This window comes from Hypomesus nipponensis, chromosome 11 (assembly GCF_054491055.1).
Source record: "Hypomesus nipponensis isolate SF chromosome 11, ASM5449105v1, whole genome shotgun sequence".
Lineage (NCBI taxonomy): Eukaryota > Metazoa > Chordata > Actinopteri > Osmeriformes > Osmeridae > Hypomesus > Hypomesus nipponensis.
This window is the reverse complement of record NC_140371.1, coordinates 23,253,599-23,269,688: the sequence shown is the minus strand read 5'-3', so window position 1 is coordinate 23,269,688 and position 16,090 is coordinate 23,253,599.

Genomic DNA, 16,090 nt, shown 5'->3' with positions numbered 1-16,090 from the left:
CCCACTCTGTGTGCCCCTCCACAGGGAACCTCATAGTGTAAAGGTCACATCCGTTTCTCCCTCGCTCTCACCCTCTTTTTCTCCAAAAGAGTGGGGAGGGGAGGAGGAGCAGGGGAGGAGGAGAGGTGAGGAATGAGGGAGAGGAGAGGAGGGCATAGGGGAACAACAAGATCTCTGGAACATTACCATGTGATGACAAACTGTTATTGACTCCCTGTAATGACTTGTGGACAGGATCATCTGTCAGAAAGCTGCTGTCGTCTTTTAAACAGCGGCATTGTGGCCACCACGTCTGCATGCTGTGGTGGGATCCTTCATTTACTGAAGCCCACAGAATCAATGAGGACATTGTAATGTGAGAGTGGAGCTGCCTGCCTGGATCCACACAGCTCCACTGGGCTCATCCTCAGGGAAGTGTGTGTGTGTGTGTTTGTGCAAGAATGGCAGGACGGAATAGGAAACCTTGCTCCAAAGGTTATACTACAGGTAGATACTCATAAAAGATGTCCTTAGTTGGTGACTGACTAGTCAGAGTTCCTGAACATTAGGCACCAGGGACACCTTAGTGGCCTCTTGTGAGACAGGACATGAGAGAGAGAGAGAGAGAGGGAGAGAGGGAGAGAGAGATGGAGAGTGAGTGTGACAGAGAACAAGGAGGATAGAGTGAGAGAGAGGCCCCTCACAAATTGCTGTTGTCTGTAGTGAGATGAGAGCAGGGAGACATGGACGTTGTGGGTCTGGTGTGGTGAGATGAGTGATGTCCTGAGACGGAGGGATGGCTGGAGGGACGGCTGGAGGGACGGCTGGAGGGACGGCTGGAGGGACGGCTGGAGGGACGGCTGGAGGGACGGCTGGAGGGATACCCATGCTAGAGTACATCTGTTTCCTATGTTGTTAGTAGACACTGTGTACGTGTGTGTGTGTGCGTAACACAAGCACACTCGTGTTATGGCCTCTTTCCTGCAGGGAGTTAGTGCAGAGAGACTGTCCTGCAGGGTGTTAGTGCAGAGAGACTGTCCTGCAGGGAGTTAGTGCAGAGAGACTGTCCTGCAGGGTGTTAGTGCAGAGAGACTGTCCTGCAGGGAGTTAGTGCAGAGAGACTGTCCTGCAGGGTGTTAGTGCAGAGAGACTGTCCTGCAGGGTGTTAGTGCAGAGAGACTGTCCTGCAGGGTGTTAGTGCAGAGAGACTGTCCTGCAGGGTGTTAGTGCAGAGAGACTGTCCTGCAGGGTGTTAGTGCAGAGAGACTGTCCTGCAGGGTGTTAGTGCAGAGAGACTGTCCTGCAGGGAGTTAGTGCAGAGAGACTGTCCTGCAGGTTGGGGGCGTCTGTGTTTTCCTTTCTGCTCATGCAGAGTGTGTTTCCTACGGGCAGCAGCCGGCCAGACACACCAGCATGGTGCAGAAAGGAGGTGCAGGGGGACTGGGGGCTGGAGGGGGGGTCAGCGTGTGCTGCTCTGCCTCGTTGTGTTGCTTTTGAAAAGATAACATCCAAACTACTATAAAAGTTAAGATCCCTTACACCTGCTGTTGTATCCCTGGGCGTTAAGAGGAAGAGTTGTGTAGGGCAGCAGGATGGTGGGCTGACTCCACTAGAGGGCAGCAGACACTAGGCAGGGGGAGCCGTGAGAGTGCCTGCTGGATTCACTTAGTATTGTACAGTCTGTTAGGAACACACATGCTATATCTTATTCCTCTTAGGTGTTTCCTGATGTTTATACTGTCATAGGTTCAAGATGACCTGGTTTAAATGAAATTAACTTTTTGTTGATTTGTCACAGTGAGGACAAAAACAAAGGGAACCCCTCAACAGTAGTCTAGGTTTCCCCAGAAACCAAACCCAACACCCAGCGTAAAAACCTTTGACATTGACACGGTAAATAGCAACTTTCCAGGCTGGCTGGCTGACTGTGTGTCTGTGTGTGTCGGAGGTGTGTTAGTGGGTCAGCTGCAGAGCGTATGGAGGTTCGTGTCATAACAGTGTTAGGGTTAGGGTGAGTGTTTGTGCTTCACGGCGCCGAGTTCCTCTATCAGTGAGACAATCTGACACAAGCTACTGGTGCACACTTATCTGGAAATCAGTGTGAAGTACACAGCCCAACTCCTGCATGCTTCACAGACACAGACACACACACACACACACACACTGCCTTTGCCCCCAAAACATTGCTATAATGTTACCCTGCCCTCCCTACCCTGCCCTCCCTACCCTGCGCTACCCTGCCCTCCCTACCCTGCCCTCCCTACCCTGCGCTTCCCTGCCCTCCCTACCCTGCGCTACACTGCCCTCCCTACCCTGCCCTACCCTACCCTGCGCTACCCTCCCTACCCTGCGCTACCCTGCCTACCCTGCCTACCCTACCCTGCCCTCCCTACCCTGCGCTACCCTGCCTACCCTACCCTGCCTACCCTACCCTGCGCTACCCTTCGCTACCCTGCGCTACCCTGCCCTCCCTACCCTGCCCTCCCTACCCTGCCCTCCCTACCCTGCGCTACCCTGCCCTCCCTACCCTGCCCTCCCTACCCTGCCCTCCCTACCCTGCGCTACCCTGCCCTCCCTACCCTGCCCTCCCTACCCTGCCCTCCCTACCTTGCGCTACCCTGCCCTCCCTACCCTGCGCTACCCTGCCCTCCCTACCCTGCCCTCCCTACCCTGCCTACCCTACCCTGCCCTCCCTACCCTAAGCTACCCTGCCTACCCTTCCCTAACCCTACCCTGCCCTCCCTACCCTGCGCTACCCTGCCTACCCTACCCTGCGCTACCCTGCCTACCCTACCCTGCCTACCCTACCCTGCCCTCCCTACCCTGCGCTACCCTGCCTACCCTACCCTGCCTACCCTACCCTGCGCTACCCTGCCCTCCCTACCCTGCGCTACCCTACCCTACCTTGCTCCACCTACCCAACCCTGCTCCACCTACCCAACTCTACCCTGCCCTCCCTACCCTGCGCTACCCTGCCCTCCCTACCCTGCGCTACCCTGCCTACCCTTCCCTAACCCTACCCTGCCCTGCCCTACCCTACCCTACCCTACCTTGCTCCACCTACCCAACCCTGCTCCACCTACCCAACCCTACCCTGCCCTACCCTACCCTACATTGCTCCACCTACCCAACCCTACCCTACCCTACCCTACCCTACCTTGCTCCACCTACCCAACCCTACTCCACCTACCCAACCCTGCTCCACCTACCCTACCTTATCCTGTCCTACTCTGGCCACCAGCCCTAAGCCACTGGCCTGGGAAACTAACAACTAGCAAAATTACAGTCTGGCTCCCTGCATTAGATGCTATGAATTACACTTAAGGCAAATGTAAGGTAAAACATGACAACTGGCAAATTCAGCAGTGATAAATCTGAAATAATGAAACTGGGCTCTAAGTGGAAGCAGGAGGAGAGTTTTGACCCAGAATGGTGGTAACCTGATAGGCCGGCAGGCATAGTGGAACATGGGCTAGACAAGCCTGGGTGAGGCTGGGGCGGGGGGCTGGGGTTTGGGGCTGAGGCTGGGGCGGAGGGCTGAAGGCTTGGGCTAGGGGTTGGGGCTGGGGCTGGGGCTGGAGGCTGGGGCTAGGGGCCGGGGCTGGAGGATGGAGGCTGGGGCTGGGGCTGGGGCCGGGGCTGAGGCTGGATGCTGGAGGCTGGGGCTGGGGCTGGGGAACAGGGTTGGGAGAGTGCCGTGAGTGGAGGGCCTCGGTCTGAGGGGCCTTACTACTGTTCAGTCATAAAGAGACCTCTGCAATGGAGCGATGGAGCCTTGCCCCAGAATGAGGCCTAGTTGCTATTTCACTCAAAAGGCAGTATAAATTCCCAGCCGGTAATATAAAATGTTTGGGTTGGGTGTGTGTGTGTGTCAGAGGGGAAAGGGTAGAGCAGGGAATGAATAGTCCTGTCACATGCAGACTAGCTAATAAAGAAGGTAGGGAGGGAGGGAGGAAAGAATGCTTCTCGTCTTTCCCCTTGTCATCAAGGGTGAATTAGTTTTATTCCGAAGTGAAATCATCCAATAAAGACCCATGGATCGGTCAGGCCCTCTCCCCCCTCCACTCCAACTGCTCGTGGAGATTACATTGGCCATGGTTTAGAAGACGCATGCGGGTCAAATTTCAGACCTTTTGAAGTTTTCATCGTCAATAAATTGCTAGATCAAGCAGATTAGTTAAGTGTATTTTGGAAACTTTGAGCACTCACACAAGCACAGAGCTTCTTTTCACAGCTGGCTGACCCTAGTGTGTGTGTGTGTGTGTGTGTGTGTTTAAGGGTGGGTTTGCAAAGGGTGGTTTATCTTGGATACTAGTTCACTTTTTAAGAGTACAGTAAATTGGCAATGTTATTGCACAAAACACGAAAGCTCAACAGAAAAATTGTTTCATTTGTTGAGGCAGCTGAATAAAAGGAGAATAGCCCTTCACCATTTTTTTTACAACCTTGCCTTTTTGGTACACATTTGAGTTTGTCAGATTTGTCCAGGTCAGTGTGGTCTACACAGCTGTGTGCTATTCTGTGTTTGTATGTCTGGTCTTCTGTAACTGAGCTGTTGGCTCCTTGGAGGACACTTGGTGAGAAACTATTTTGACAAAGATTACATGGACATTACGATGAAAGAAGCACATGGCCTGGTGTGTTGTGGTGTGGTGTGGTGTGGCCTGGTGTGGTGTGGTCAGTGTTGTGGTGTGTCGTGGCGTGTTGTGGTGATGGTGTGGTGTGGTGTGGTGTGGCGTGGTGTGGTATGGTGTGGTGTGGTGTGTTGTGGTGTGGTGTGGTGTGGTGTGTTGTGGTCAGTGTTGTGGTCAGTGTTGTGGTGTGTTGTGGTCAGTGTTGTGGTCAGTGTTGTGGTGTGTTGTGGTCAGTGTTGTGGTGTGTTGTGGTCAGTGTTGTGGTCAGTGTTGTGGTGTGGCGTGTTTTGGTGTGTTGTGGAGTGGCGTGGCGTGGTGTGGCGTGGTCAGTGTCGGGGGTAACGAGTTACAAAGTAACGAATTACAGTAACAATATTACTATTATGGGTAACAAAGTAAAGTAACGCATTACACTTAAAATAGTGATTTGAGTGATTTGAGTGACGCAGCTGCTAGTGCGTAGACATTAGGCGCGTTCGACATGGGCTGACTTCATGCAGCGCCGACAGTCGGCTGCAGTCGGCTGCCTTGAAGCTGAGAATGCCATTGGCTGCTTCAAGTCAGCCGGGCTGCCGGCGGCTCCAGACAACGCCGGCGCTGCATGAAGTCGAACGCACCTATTGACAACCCAGTATCACATGATACTAGGTTGGCGTAGAAGGAGGGAAGCGGGAAAATGGATGAGACAGAGACATGAGGGTTCAGCCAGTGGCAATATTCTCATTATTTTAACTTTGATGCTCGAAAGGACAAAAATATTACAGTAAAATGCACTCTATGTCCAGGCGAGAGGTGTCTTTCAACTGCTGTCAACTCAATGAGATTTTAAAGTGAGGCATATTTCTTTGGTCAGATAGTGTGGACAGGCTTAATATTCGTTCAAGTGAATGGCTGAGTTTTATATTCCATTTTGTTTTACAAGTTTACATTTACAATACACTATGTGGAAAGGCTAAGAGATGCCCTTTATTGAAAAGTGAAAAATAAAGTGATGAAAGGGCCATGGTGTTTGTCCATGTATCTTTGCGATCAATTTGGACATTTGCTCAAAATAATTGAAAGTAAAGTAACTAATAGTGAAGTTACTTTTCAAATGCAGTAACTAGTAAAGTAATCTAGTTAAAATTTTCATAAGTAACTAGTAACTTGTAACTACTTATTTTTTCTGAGTAACTACCCCAACACTGGGTGTGTTGTGGTACCACCTCAGTAGCACTCTGAAGAGGCCATGAGCAGGAACAATACAGTACAGTAACTCCTTAATGTACAGGAAAAAATATTTTATGCTGGGATATACAGCTCCAGTTCCTTCACACCAGCATGACAGCTTCACCCTTCCCGCCTCCACCCACAGGAGGGCAGGGAGGGGTCAGCCAGACTAGGGGCCTGTTTGGAGAGAGAGCCAGCCAGGAGGTCTAGCTCTCATGGGGGGGTGCTCTGGGAGGAAACAGAACGAAGGGAACCGGAGAGGGTGAGAAAAAGAGAGGGTGAGAGAGGGAGAGAGAAAATGAGAGAGAGAGAGGAGAGATAGAAAATGAGAAAGAGAGGGTGAAGGAGAGGGGCAGAGAGAAAGAGAGGGAGATGGGGAGACAGAAAGAGAGGGAGAGAGAAAGAAAGAAAATGAGAAAGAGAGGGGGGGGAGAGGGAAAGAGACTTACTATTAGGGTGTGGAGAAGGGATGATCAGAGTGAGTGATGGGGTAAAGGAGGAGGTGAAGTGATCTGTTTCTCCAGAGGTTGTTTGACAGTCACTCTCTCTCTCTGCCTCGCTCTGTCATGTGACGTCAACGTGGCATGCAGAGCACCCCGTTAGAGTGATCCTCCTACTTACTCCCCCCGTCTGACCCCCCCATTCGACCCCCCACTACCCCCCCCTGTTATCCCACCCGCCCCACACCCACACACCCCCACATCCGCCCACCTCTCAGAGCGAGGGAGGGAGGCAGAGATGGGAGGGGGAGTGAGCCATAATGGAAGCCAGGCAGTCACATGATACATAGCAGATTTCAGTGTGGGGAATGAGGGAATACCCTAATGAGGAGCAGCCATGCAGGGACCCCTGTGTTCACACAGCTGCACCCAGCACCATAGGCCCCTCACTGCTCCACCAGCCACTGTTCCCACGGCTGGCTCTAAAGTACCACAGGGTAGGAACGCTGAGAGATGACATGGCGGGGTGGAGAGGCAGTATGACAGATGCAGCCTGACTGCTTGTCTCTGCATGTCCCAGCCTGACTGCTTGTCTCTGCATGTCCCAGCCTGACTGCTTGTCTCTGCATGTCCCAGCTTGACTGCTTGTCTCTGCATGTCCCAGCCTGACTGCTTGTCTCTGCTTGTCCCAGCCTGACTGCTTGTCTCTGCTTGTCCCAGCCTGACTGCTTGTCTCTGCTTGTCCCAGCCTGACTGCTTGTCTCTGCTTGTCCCAGCCTGACTGCTTGTCTCTGCTTGTCCCAGCTTGACTGGCCTCTTCCAGTACTGCCTGTTTTTGCTGAATGTTTTCCAAACATTCCATCTCTACAGTATTTAGAGCAACCCTGGAGCCAATCAAAGTGCCACAACCTAGCATTATCTGCTGTCCTCATCACTATTCAAGACAAGTTTAAAACATCCCATCCATCTCAGTGAAATGTATCGGTTTAAAAGTTACAAAGTTTACACAAGGAGTTGAGCAAGGCCTGTGGAAAGGAAGGCTAAAGTGATAAATCGTCTTGGAGAGAGGAGATAACTGATGTCACATTGTTTTATGATGCCTCTTTAATCCCTCTCCTATAGACATATCTGCTCTGTAATCCCTCTCCTATAGATTTATCTGCTCTGTAATCCCTCTCCTATAGACGTATCTGCTTTGTAATCCCTCTATGCTCTTTAATCCCTCTCCTATAGACCTTTTTTCCTACTTTTTTTGCTACCTTTATTTCAATTTTTTTTCCACATTTGTTTTTCCTACCTTTTTTGTCTTCCTTTTTTCCCTACCTTTTGTTCCTACCTTTTTTGAAACTTTTTTTTTGAAACTTTTCTTTTCCTACTTCTTGTTCCAACCTTTTTTTCCTACTTTTTTCGACTTTTTTTCCACAAAAAATATCCAAACATCTTTTTCAACCTTTCAATGTATTTATTTTTCAAAACTTTTAAGGAACACCTTTTTCCCCTAACAACCTTGAAAAAAACAACTAAAAAAACAACGTTTCAACCATTCCAAACCTTTTTTTTTAGTTGTCGAGTTAAGCCATTGTTGGCATTCATAGGATTGTACTTTTCTTTATGCTTTTAAGTACTTTGTTTTGGTCTGATGGATCACTTTTGGGCAGGGGAGTGGGTTTGTTTTCAAATATGGGTGGGACAGCTTTTCCCCAATAATACGGACGTTAAATATAATTTTCTTAATAAAAAGTGTGAGTTTGTGTATAGGTTCTACATGATGAGGTGGTCCAACACTGAGGTAACAGTTAATGGAAACCGGTTCTCACATTTAGCCGGGAGATGGTAGTCGCAGATGATCTTGGCGTTGCCGGTATCACAGCCTGCATGGAGTGCGGCACTCGTTGAACAGCAAGTTTAGCCAGAGTGGGTGGATTCCAAACATTCATCCCAGGGGGTAGTCCCTTGGGCCCTACCTGACACACACACACCCATTCAACTATACATTAACACTGTGACACACACACAGATACTAGCAGGATCATCCAGATGTTGACACACACTCATGCACACACATACACACACACATACACACACCCACAACAGGTCTATTGCTCTAAAAGAAAGCTGAGACCATGTCAACAAGTCTCCTGCTCTAAGAGAATGCTGAGACCATGTCAAAAAGTCTACTGCTCTAAGAGAAAGCTGAGACCATGGCAACAAGTCTACTGCTCTAAGAGAAAGCTGAGACCATGGCAACAAGTCTACTGCTCTAAGAGAAAGCTGAGACCGTGTCAACAGGTCTACTGCTCTAAGAGAAAGCTGAGACCAAGTCAACAGGTCTACTGCTCTAAGAGAAAGCTGAGACCAAGTCAACAGGTCTGCTGCTCTAAGAGAAAGCTGAGACCAAGTGAACAGGTCTACTGCTCTAAGAGAAAGCTGAGACCGTGTCAACAGGTCTACTGCTCTAAGAGAAAGCTGAGACCATGTCAACAAGTCTACTGCTCTAAGGGAAAGCTGAGACCGTGTCAACAGGTCTGCTGCTCTAAGAGAAAGCTGAGACCATGTCAACAGGTCTACTGCTCTAAGAGAAAGCTGAGACCATGTCAACAAGTCTACTGCTCTAAGAGAAAGCTGAGCAAAGCAAACAGGGAAACGATTCTTCTGTCAGGATAATAAGTGCTTTGCTAGCTAAAGTAAGCAAGTAGCAGCATGTTTCTTTTGCCCTAAGTGCTTTTGTTAAATACAGGAAGATCCTGAGATTAACTGTGTTTCTTGGAAAGTTTCCTTGACAATGAAGAGTTTGGTTTCTGTCCTCTCCTAAACCTTCTCAGCATTGTCAGTCTATATTATATTCTATTTTATAGTCTGTACTATATTTTATACTATATTCTATACTATATGGCCTGGATTCATTTGTTCTGCAATCACTTTTGACCCTAAAGGTTTGTGAATAATGTCGGTAAACCAGGGCAGTTTGCAGGGAAAGTGCAAGAGAAATTAGAGTAACCAGAGCACATATGATTCTGTGCCATTAAGTAGTTAAATTAAGTGGCTAAATGGATGCCAGCTTGCTTCTCATATTCTGAACACATTGTATCCTGGTCACAGGGCACAGTGAGTGAGACGGCAGACAGAGAGGCAGAGAGAGAGACAGAGAGAGACAGAGAGACAGACAGAAAGAGTAAGAGGGGCAGGGAGAGAGACAGAGAGAGAGACAGAAAGAGAGACAGAGACAGACAGAGAGACAGACAGAGAGAAACAGAGGGACACAGAGAGAGGGTGGAGGTGAAGAGTTGGCAGGTGGTGTGATGGATCTTTACAGTGTAATATTTCACTTGTTCTAAGTAGCTGAAACTGCTCACAAGACTGACAGTCCAGCATACATTACTGAGTGTTTTGTGTGAAAACAGAGGGTTATTCCCTGAGAAGGTTTCAGCACCTATACCGCTTGCTGCTCCTTCTGTGGGGGAAGGGTGCAGCCTGGAACTCTTGTTGAAACAAGCCCGCGCCAGAGAAATATCTCTTAATTAAGGAAATGTGGCTTCACTGGAAATTAAGGCTGCCGAAAGTATGTAAGAGCACTCAGATAAAAACCGTGTGAGTGTTAGTGTGTGTGTGTGTGTTAGTGTGCACGTGTGTGTTAGTGTGTGTGTTAGTGTTTGCGTGTTTTGGAATAAGTCCCGAGCCAGGGGTGCCCCCTCCTTGGTCCCTTTGGGGCGAGGTCATAGCAAGCCAGGCTGGTCGGCTTCCCAGCAGAGTGGTACAAGGCATTTATTAGGATATAATACCTATGCTTTTTGATTGCTTTAACTATACACGGTGAACAACCAGGCACACGGAGGGAGGCAATCATTTCAGTTATTCCTAAAGAGGGGAAGGACAGAAAAGAATGTAGCACGTATAGGCTAATCTCTGTACTCAATATAGACTACAAGCTATATGCGTCAATATTAGTAAAAGGTTAGAACATATAATAGTAGAACTAGTGGTCGAGACCAAACTGGTTTTGTGCGTGAAAGACAGGCACAAGATAACATTAGACGGGTGCTACACATTATCGATCATGTCATTAGGAGGAATATTGAAGCCACAGTGATGCGGTGTTAGATGCGGAAAAGGTGTTCGATTCGGTTCCCCGGGAATATCTGTACTTGACGTTGGGAAGATTTTGCTTTAAGGATGATTTTATTAACTGTATCAGAACTCCTACACTCCTCACCAAACACCAGTATACAGATTAATGGACACCTCTCTCAGGTTGTCAGCTAAGAGAGAGGCTGCTCTTCATTACGACACCAGAGGTCAGCATTCCTAGACTGATGTCCTCACTTAAAGATTTTGGAACTTACTCTGGATATAAATTAATCGTGCAAAAAACACAAACTCTAAGTGATAACTACACCCCTCAGTAAGACATGCTAAATATATTTAATTTCAAATGGACCTCATCAGACATTAAGTATCTAGGAATTAAAATACCTAAATACATTTTCAAAATATATGATAGCAATTATGGCCCCATAAGTAAAAACATCAAGGCAGATATTGACAGGTGGTCCCAACTTCCCTTAGATATGCATAATAGGATAGAAACCATAAAAATTAATGTACTCCCCCTGTACTCCTTGTATTTTTGTCAATCCTTACCAGCTGTAGTACCACTGCAACAATTTAATGAATGGGATAAGTGGATATCAAGATTCAGATAAGGGGGTAGAAGACCAAGAATTCAATTCTAAACACTGCAACTTCCTAAAGACAGAGGGGGTAGAGCATTACCATGTTTAACAGACTACTACAAGGCGGCACAATTAACAGTTGCTGTTGATTACAGCAACACTAGCATGTTGCTGTAATCCAGTGTATATAGCAAAATGGAAAGATTTGGAAATTTCACAGCTAAATATACCATTACAATCCATATTAGGTAGCAAAATCTTGTATGTGCAGCATGTAAAAAGTTTAAATCGATGGACTTCATCTTAGAATCTGGTTTAAGGAATGTAGATCACCACTATTTGAATGACGGTCTAGGCTGCTGCAATGGGTCGCTTTTGATCCGGACCTTAAGCTGGCGAGGATTGATGGGAGGTTTAAATATTGGCATAGGATTGGCATCACTTCTAATTGTTAAATTTCATCAAAGGGAGAACTGGATAGTTTTCAGAAAACTTCAGAGAAGTATAGTTAGAGAAGTATTGAGAAAGACTCGATTTTTTTAGGTATTTACAAACCAGGAGATACTTTCATAAAGAGATTAAATCCAAGGAGAAATTGACATATTTATTGACATAAAAATATGGACGACAGGACACTTGTTTCAAAATTATGCTCAAGTAATCAATCCAAGTCAAGTACATTTTATTGATCCCACAAGGGGAAATGTGTTTGTAGACAGGTATTAAAACACATTAAATCCATAATAAAATACTAGATAAACAGCATACCTGACACCACACAAGACAACACTCAATACAGTACAATACAGTACAAGGATCACTTAATATTGAAAACCCAGAATAAATTCCGTCCATAAAACTTAATGCAGTAGAAAACTCAACAGATAAGGTTAGATGAAAATGGGAGAAAGAATCTGGAATTGTCATATCAGAGGAGGACTGGTCAAATATGTGCTGTGCAGTCCACTTCCACCTGGTCGGGTCTTTGGAGGGAATTCTGTTTGATTAGATACTTCATGACCCCCAAATTTAAATGTGCACAAACAGGTGAGGCAGAATGGGGTCTATGTTGGAGGAAATGCGGAGAACAGCTGGCAAATCATTTCCACATATTTTGGAGCTGCCCAGCCATTCAACCATACTGGCAGGTGGTAAAACAAGTAATACAGACTGTTTTGGGAGATGGATTTGACAGTTCCTTTTCTACAGTTTATTTGGGCAATATCGCAGCTCACCTATTGGTGAAAGACAAATATGTGTTAAAAATATTACTAGCAGCCAGCAAAACTGTCAAAACCCTGTCAAACTCACCTTTCTACCTGACTGCTGTGATTTATATCTGAAGGATCATGATTTTAAAAGTTTTCAAAATCAAAAGGGAAATTGACACACACATACACAGAGACAAAAACTCTTACTCAACCATGTGTGGGAATGATCTCATGATATTTGCTCTGCTCTTACGTAGCTCCCACAATGCCTTGCTCCACAGGAACCAGAGCAGCTATGCTGTGGTTGTGCTGTTGGGCAGGATATCTCCAGAGGAAGGACAAGCTCTTAATTGGCCCGAATGAGGCAATAAGAGATAAGAGCTGGATCGCCCTCCAGTGCGATGTCATTGTGCGGAGTGAATGAAGTACGATTGCTCTGTTGACCAAACAGAGAGCAGGTGTGGAAGCTGCCTCCCACCTGCCTGGGCCCTCTCCACTCTGCTGCTGTGCCTCACACCTTCAGCAAACACTTACACCCTGGGAGGAGCTGAGAGGAGGAGCTGGGGAGCTAGGAAATGCAAGGAGGGCCTGGGAGGAGCAGGTAGGAGGAGTAGGTAGGGGCTGGGGTGCAAGGGGGAGCAGGGAGGAGTAGGTAGGAGGAGTAGGTAGGGGCTGGGGTGCAAGGGGGAGCAGGGAGGAGCAGGTAGGAGGAGTAGGTAGGGGCTGGGGTGCAAGGGGGAGCAGGGAGGAGCAGGTAGGAGGAGTAGGTAGGGGTCGGGGTGCTAGGAGGAGCAGGGAGGAGCTGGGAGGACCTGAGAGGAGTGGCTGGGACAGGCTGGGGAGCTAGAAGGAGCTGACAGGAGAGGTTGGGAGGAAGTCTATTCTGAGTTCTAGGTATGGGAGCTAACATGGTTGGGCTCCACATTCTCTCCTTGAGGAAGCAGCCTGTGTTCCTGCAACCTGTTTTCCTGCAGCCTGTGTTCCTGCAACCTGCTCTATTGTAGCAGTTGGATTATCTGAAGGGTGAATTAATTCATCTGTGGTTTAACAGTGGAAGCCAAGAGTTCCTAACCCTGCATGAATCAAGCAGCCAATAAGGCTCTATGAGTGATGGGAGGCTAGTCAGGCTATATCTGGGGGAACAGTAACCTGTACTCTACTAATGGACTTCTTGTTCTTGTGTAGATAAATCATACTTAAGTAACCCCCCATCTCTTACCCTCCACTGAATAACTAATTACTACTTCCCTGCAGCCAGCTTCACATCTGAGGCAATTATTTCTGTTTCACAAACAATATGTACTGTAAACTCTTGGCTCCGGATGGCCCTCTTGTTTTGATAAAGGTCCATAAGTGTATAAATATGCCCAAAACCCTCTTGCAAGCAGCCCCACTAATGTGTTTCAGGAGGGCGTGACCGATGGAAGAAAGTGAACAAATTCACGTTGTGCATCGTAAACAAAGATGGAGAGGGGAATGGAAAGGGTTCCTTGATCAAGGAGTGAGCTAGGAGTACTAGTTCAGCACAGACCTGCCATGCTTTAACCCTCTATACTGTACAGAATTTTGTTCAACCACAATGTATTTTCAGTCAGCCTTGTCCTGGGTACCTGGCTGCCTGGGTCTCAACATGGTGCCGTCACGATGGATTAGGAGAGAGCTGTTTTACAGTGAACACAGCCGCCACAACTCATAATAAAGTGTGGGAAAAGTACACACAATACTGACTGTAATCTCTACCAGGATGTGTGCGCACTCGTACCTTTACATCTGCATCTTTGTGTACATTTCTTTGCATGTGTTTCATGTTTACCCCATTTGGAGTGAGTGAGTGATAGTGAGTGAGTGATAGTGAGTGAGTGATAGTGAGTGAGTGATAATGAGTGAGTGAGTGAGTCTTTCAGTAACTGAGAGGGAAAAGGGGTCTGTGTGAATGGGGATGGTGGTGGTGTTCATATCCTCCTGCCAGAACCGTGCACACTGTTTCCAAACACAGGGGAGGAGAGGGGTAGGGGGAGGGGTAGGGGGAAGGGGATAATGAGGCGGGCTGAAGGCATTTGGGGAGAAGCCCTGGCTAATGATGAGGAAGTCAAACACTGCTTTGATCTGCCAGGGTTAGGGTTAGATCTGCCAGGGCCTTTGGCACGTCCCAGGAAAAGTAGTTTGCTGTATGGAAGAGATGCCTAATCTTCTTCGAGATATACTCAACATTCCTCCAGCTCTCTGGGACTAACACAGTTGGTCCGTCTGTCTGTGCCTCTGTCTGTGTCTGTTATGTCTGTATTTGTGTCTGTTGTTCTGTCTGTCTGTCTGTATCTATCTGTATCATAGGAATGTCGGCACTTAGGAATGTTTGTCTGGACCTGATGTTTCCTCCAGGATCACAATGACTCTTATTGAGAGACTTGTTGCTCTTGTTGGTTAGTTGTAACTGATTTAAAACTATTGCACTTGCTGTGTAATATATTTTTGTTGCTTGCTTTTTTCCGCAGGTAAAGGTAAATTGCAAGGTTTCCTTGCACTTTTTCGAGGTTCATGTTGTTTACTTGTATCCTGTTTAACTACATGCTTTTATGGTTCTTCCCTTTGGGCTTTGTTTTCACAAAGTATACTTCATGTTTTGGTTGCCTGCAATGTTTGGGGCTATCTCGTTGTTATGATCAATGACCTATGTACTTTTGTAAAGCTCTCTTTTGGAAGTTGCTTTGGATAAAAGTGTCTGCTAAATGAATACATGTAAATGTATCTGTGGCCGGAATTCATCTTCAATGAATGGATGCTCCATATCTTAAGCAGAGGTGTTTCACTGCCTTCCCCCTTCGTGCTGGTGGCCTCAGTTTAATAGATGTGATATCTACAATGAGTCTGAATAGGCCTCAGAGCACCAAGAGATTCAGGACAGCTCTCAGAGGTGGTTTGAGAAAAAACATGGCTGGAAATGACCATGTCAATGCCAGCTTGGTGCCAGGCTGCCAGTCTGAGGAGAAGCCTAGGGGGCGGCAGTGAGGAGTGGAAAATGTGGACCACTCCTCTCTTTCTTTGGCTAGACTGGAGCAGTGACTCACCAATAACTGCAACAAGTACAACTGGGTTACTTGAATCAGGACACAGCACACACACAAACTACATCTTAACTTCCCAATCAAAGACCTCCAGTCCTTCAGTCCTCCAGAGTTACTGCCAGCCCTGGCCTGCTTGTCTGCAGGGCACAGAGAGAAAGAGAGGAATGCACCCCTCTTCTTCTCCCTCCTCCTCATCCCTTCTTCCTCCACTCCCTCCTCTTTCTCCCTTATCCCTCCAGAGAAAGAAAGATGGAGGACCAAAGCAACCCTAACCCCAGGCCTCTTCAGCTTCTCTCATTTTCCTTCTCTCCTCTTTACTCTCACACCTTCACCTCCCTGTCCCTCCTTTGTGAGTAGTGTTTGCAGTGCTAGTGTACACAATGTGCTGTGTAGCCCAAGCAAGCAGCAGTAGCAACTCGGTGAGAGGCCAGGACAAGGCTGGGGTTGGGGCTGAGGTTGAGGAGTTGGGCTGGAGTTGTTGGCCCGGTATCCAGGCCAGGCAGGGCCTCAGATAAGGGGAGTGCTGTGCAGCTGTGAGGCCTGAGAGAACAAACATTACGCCACTGACTGAGCGCTCCCAAGGGCCTCTGGAGAGCTCCATTGTTGCTGCCTGGCTCCGCAGGGTCACAGAGCTGACAGGGAACGCAGTTCATATGGCTTATCCAGCCAAACCCGGATCTTGACTATTCATGGAATTGAATGCAAGGACCCAGGATCTGGCTGGATCTTTTTTTTTTATATCTCTGTTTGTCTTCCCCATATGCACGCTTCATATGAAATAGAACTTCAGAATGCTAGATGATTATCACAGTTCTGTGTATCTGATGTCTGTTTGGTCTTTTTATCACAAGCAAACAATCATTTATTTAGAATGTTTGACCACGG